A 5,557-nucleotide genomic window follows, 5' to 3' on the forward strand; every position below is an offset into this window, starting at 1 on the left:
CCCTTCTCCTCCATTCTCCTCTCGGGATCTTGAGCATGCACACACACGCGCCCGGCGTGAGTTTAAACCACCGGGTCTGGGACTCTAACCATGGTCGACTACATGGGAGTCCAGTGACATAGCCATTACACCAACTGCTGGTCCTGAGGCCTTCTTTTTTTTAAGAGAGGTTTTGCTATAGGGTGCATGCGTTCTCTGGAGAGACAGAGAGAGAGAGAGAGAGAGAGAGAGAGAGAGAGAAATCATCCCCCTTCTTCACATATTGCACACATGCCTGGCATGAATTTTTTGTTTATTTGTTTGCTTTTTAAAATTATTGAATTAATTAATTTGTTTTTTCAATTTAGAGAGGGAGAGAGGGAAAGTGAGAAAGGAAGCCACAGGTCTGGGACTCGAACTGTGGTCAGACATGTGGGAATCCAGTGATTTAACCACTATACCATCTGCTGGCTCCAAGTGTGAGGTTTTTAAGCCACTGGGTCTGGGATTCAAACTGTGGTTGAATACATGGGAATCCAATGATGTAACCATTATGCTATTTGCTGGTCCTGCAGGGCTGGAGGCCTGGCTGAAACAGGTGTATGGAGAAGTTAAGTAAGCTTTTCAAGGTAACACAACCAGTGTTACTGTAGCTGAGCTGGGATTTCACATCAGATCATCTGAACAAAGATTCACCATCTCCCCACAAAAGTTTTAATTAAAAGTGGGGTCAGCCCATGGCATAGTGGTTAAGGTGACTGGATCCCACATAGCTTACTGCAAGATTTGAGTCCTGGACCTGGAGGTTTGAAAAACATGCCATGTTGGGACCAGCAGTTGGCGTAATGGTTATGTCACTGGACTCCCATGTAGTCAACCGTGGTTCCCGGGCCCGCTGGCTTAAACTCACACTGGGCACTCTCTCCCGAGAGGAGAATGGAAGAGAAGGGATTGCAGCGTGGCATTCCCCCCGGGCGGGGGGTGATTTCTCACTTTCTGTCTCTCTGTCTGTCTTTCTGGTGAGCACATGCACCCTATAGCAAAAACCTCTCTACAAAAAAAAAAAAAAAAAGGAAAGAAAAAAGAAAAGAAAAACATACTGTGTATATGTGTGCATGTGTGCCCCAAATCCCGAGACAAGAATGAGGAGAAGAGATTGTGGTGTGACCACGCTCCCTGGGGAATGCTTTCTCATTCTCTCTCTCTCTCTGGTGAGTGCATGTGCCTTATAGCCAAATAAATAAATAAATAAATAAATAAAGTTATCAAAGATACTATATGAAGGGCCAGCCCCATAGCCTAGTGCTTAGGTTGGCTACAGTTTGAATCCTGGCCCCGGCGGCTTGAAGAACACACTGGGTGCACATGTGTGTGAGCCCAGAACCCACCAGAATGGAGAAATAGGGGAGAAGGAATTACAATGTGACAACATCCCATCAGTGATGCTTTCTTCTCTTTCTCTATCTCTGTCTCTCTCTGGCAAACACACATGCTCTCTTGCAACAAAAAGAAATACAAAAAGGCAAAATGGATGAAAGTATCTCAAGCATATGAAGAACTCAATAAGTAAAGAAAATTGAATAGAAAAAAAAAACAGGAGAAGGACAGCCCAATCACAGAGAAGCAAACCCACCTGTCCACAGTAAACGATGGAAAGGTATTCAGCTTGGCCCAGCCGCAGTGGTGTGTGCCGCTAAGAAGCTGTACTCTGCAGGCTGGGACCACCGGGAAGACCCAGGTTCGATTCCTGGCTCAACCTAGGTTGGGCATGTTAATGTGCCCAATGACTCAGGAGACTGAGCCAGGAGGATTGCAAGTTTGCGGCTGGTCTGGGCAACATGGTGAGACTCCATCAGAAAGAAAAAATACTAGTCATCAAGACAAATTAAAAACAGCAATTAGAATCACGGGTGGTAGGAGTGCAATTGGAACAACTTTGGAGAATAAATGAATAGTATCAGTTAGGAAGATGGCCATTTGTGGCCACCTAGAAGTTTCACTCCTGGGCACAGTGCTGTCAACCTGCATGTGAAACAGTCATGTGACTAAGGCGGTCTGGCCTTAGGCTCTGCTCCAGCTCCTTTGAGGTGTGTATTCCTGCAACGGCACGTTCTACAGAGGCTGAGACGGACCATCCAGAACTACGTGTACCTGGCAGTACCTGCAAGTTGCAGGAGAATAATATATTGGGTTGTTGGAAAAGTCGTGAGTATTTCTGTGCAAAATTGTGTTAAGTGTTGGCAGGTGCTGTGGTGGTTAAGGGCGCTGGACTCCCATGTGGCTGACCATGGTTCCAGTCCCAAACCTGGTGGCTTGCTTTCTCACGTTCTCTCTCTCTCTTTCTGTCTCTCTCTGGTCAAATTAAAATAAATAAAATAAATAAAGTTGGGAGTCAGCAGGTGGTGTGGTGATGAAGGGTGCTGGACTCCCACATGGCCTACCGTGGTTTGAGTCCTGGACCTGGTGGCTTGCTTTCTCACTTTCCATCTCCTCTCTCTCTCTCTCTGTCCCTCTATGGTCAAATTAAAACTAGCTAAATAAATAAAGTTAAATAAAAGAAAAAAATAAATAGTTAGAATAAAATAATTCCTTAAAAAAATTGTGTTATGACTTTTCCGGCGACCTAATAGTATGGTATCATTTACATAAGGTCGCACATGTGCAGTACCGTTTGCTGCTAATGAAAACATCACACAGTGGAGAGACTAAGCACACACAGGATAACAACAAATGCAACACCAGAGTGGGTGTTACCTGCGGGGGCAGAGGGCGGGGTTGCGATCTGTGAAGGATTTACAGAGGTTTCAACCCCGTTGAGAAGGTTTTACTTTCATCCATTCATTCAACGAATATTTATTAGGGTCTGCTATGTTGTAGGGACTGATGTAGACATTGAGAATACCATAGTGATCAAAACAAGCAAAATCTCTCTTTTTTTTTTTTTTTTAAGAGATTTTTGCTATAGGGTGCATATGCTCCCTGGAGAGACAGAAATAGAGAAGCAGAATGCAAGAAATCACCCCCCAGGGGCGATGGCCACACCACAATCCCTTCTCCTCCACTCTTCTCTTAGGATTTTGGGCATGCACGCACGTGCACCTGGCGTGAATTTAAAGCCACAGGGTCTGGGACTCAAACTGTGGTCGGCCATATGAGAGTCCAGCGATGTAACCATTATGCCATCTGTTGGTCCCAAAAGTCTGTTTTTTTAAAATGGGATAGAGGTGCAGAACAGATGAACTACAAAAGTAGGGATACTGCATATTAAAAAAAATACATAAAGAGAGCAGCCCTGTGCCTGTTGGTTAAGGGAGTTGGATCCCAGATGGCCAACTGTGGTTGGAGTCCCAGGTTTGGTGGCTTGAGAAATATGCTAGGTGCATGTGTGTGTGTGCCAAGAATCCCAGCAGTGTAGAGGAATGGAGAGGAGGACGTTGTGGCAAGATCCTGCCCTGCTCGGGGGTGGTGGTGGTGGTACTTTCTCCTTTTCTGTGTTTCTGTGTCTCTCTCATACACACCCTCTAGCAATTCATAAAAACGGAAACAGAAAAGACATGAGAAAAGTATGGTAAAATATGGTAAAATATTGAGATTTCTGAAACATAATTTAAATTAAATTAAATTAATTATTATTTTAAAGAATTATTTTATTTAACTTTATTTATTTATTTTAATTTTACCAGAGAGAGAGAGAGAGACAGAGACAGAGAGAAAGTGAGAAAGCAATTCACCAGGTCCTGGACTGGAACTGCAGTCGGCCATGTGGGAGTCCACATCCTTAACCACCACACCACCTGCTGGCCCCTAACTTTATTTTTAATTTGATGAGAGAGAGAGAGAGAGAGATAGAGAAAGTGAGAAAGCAAGCTGCTAGACCCAGGACTTGAACTGCAGTCAGCCATGTGGGAGTCCAATGCTCTTAAACACCATGCCACCTGCCGACCCCTTATTATTATTTTTTAAATATGCTATAGGGCATGTGTTTTCACCATAAGGAGAGAGATGATAGATAGATAGATGAGAAAGCGAGAAACTAAGCTGCCAGGTCTGGGACTCAAATCGCAGTTGATCATGTGGGAGTCCAGTGCCTTAACTACCACACCACCTGCTGGCCCCCAGCAAGTGATCTTTAAGGTTCTTTCAGAACTTTGGGTGAAGAGGTGAGAGACTGGACTTTGGGTTCCAGTCCCAGCTCTGGAACTAGCTGTGTGACTTTGGACAAGTTACTTTACTTCTCTGAGCCTCTTCTGTCATATAAAGGCACTAACGCAGCAGGGTTTTTTTTGTTTGTTTTGTTTGTTTGTTTGTTTTAACTGACTTTTGCTATAGTGCACGTGCACTCAGAGAGAGAAAGCAAGGCAAAAAGTGAGAAATCACCCCCCAGGGATGGCCACACCATAGTCCTTTCTCCTCCAGTCTTCTCTTGGGGTCCTGGGCACACATGCACATGCGCCGGGTGTGGGTTTTAACCTGCTGGATCTGGGACTTGAAGTGTGGTTGACTCTGTGGGAGTCCAATAACTTAGCCATTACACCACCTGCTGGTCCCCGTGGCAGGGTGTTGAGACGCTGTTCTTAAGAGTGGTGCTGCCTTCCACTGTCCTAAGCTGGCTGTGAGGGAACCACAGCTCTTAGGAGCTCGGCTGCCACACACCCTCCTCTCCAGTACTCAGCCACCTCCCCACCAGCCGTCGTGCCCGCCCTTCCGCAGTTTCAGGACCTGCGCTCAGCACCTCCACACACTGTGGCCCACCGTGCCCACCGCCCAAGCTGCGCTTCCTCAGCCCCTGACCTCTGTGAGAAATGGCCTGCCTTCTCTGCAGCTCCATCCTTCCTGGAGCCCTCCAAACAAGGCCCTTTTCATTGTAAAGGGTTTTCTACTCCCTTTGGCAGGGCAACACAAGGGTCGTGTGATGTGACAGCCTCCTGGAAACAGCCAGCCCCGTGGAGCAATGACCCTGCGTGTGGAGCTGTCAAGGCCGCTGGGTGCTCTTTACCTGGTTCAGGAACACGAACTGGGGATCTTTCCCTGGTTCAGGAACACGAACTGGGGAAACGGAAGGGTGGATGTTCTGGAAAGAGGGTACGTGGAGGAATGGAGGGAAGGTGTACCCTATGTCCTCGGGCCCGCACATTCACTTTGCGAACACTGCACAACCGAGTATAGACCAGGGACCACGGAGGAGAAGAGCGAAGTGTCCCACCCCAGCGAGCTGACACACCGTTAGGCAGGCTGGGTGCTCTGCAGGGAGACCTGTGTTTGCATCCTCGTGGAGGCTTGCTCCAAGTGCCTGGGGAGGGGATGTGGGTGACGAGAGGCGGGGAAGGCTTCATGGAGCAGGTGAACTTGAGTAGGTGCTGGTGTACAGGGAGGTGAGGGCAAGCAGGGGGGCAGAAATGGTGCACATGCCAGGCAGAGCTGCTGCACTGAGACGGGCCTTGGTTTCACAGGTGTGGCATTTATCCAGAGCAGGGAGTGCTCATGGCACTGAGGCACAGGAGGGACCAGAGTAGGGGTCCCCCTGTGTCTTCCCTCCGGCTGACCCCCAGCGGGGGTCCTCTCTCTGTCCTCTCTCTTT

General features: G+C 47.6%; 1 protein-coding gene across 1 annotated transcript in view; it reads left to right on the forward strand.

The window, feature by feature from the left end:
• Positions 1-2,729: 2,729 nt before the first annotated feature.
• The window catches only part of LACTBL1 (lactamase beta like 1), a 20,558-nt gene continuing 17,730 nt past the window's right edge, over positions 2,730-5,557 (forward strand). Inside the window, 1 exon segment of the mRNA XM_027770659.1 lies at positions 2,730-2,739. The gene's annotated coding sequence lies outside the window, so the exon portion shown is untranslated.

This window comes from Tupaia chinensis, unplaced genomic scaffold (assembly GCF_000334495.1).
Source record: "Tupaia chinensis unplaced genomic scaffold, TupChi_1.0 Scaffold000146_1, whole genome shotgun sequence".
Classification (NCBI taxonomy): Eukaryota; Metazoa; Chordata; class Mammalia; order Scandentia; family Tupaiidae; genus Tupaia; species Tupaia belangeri.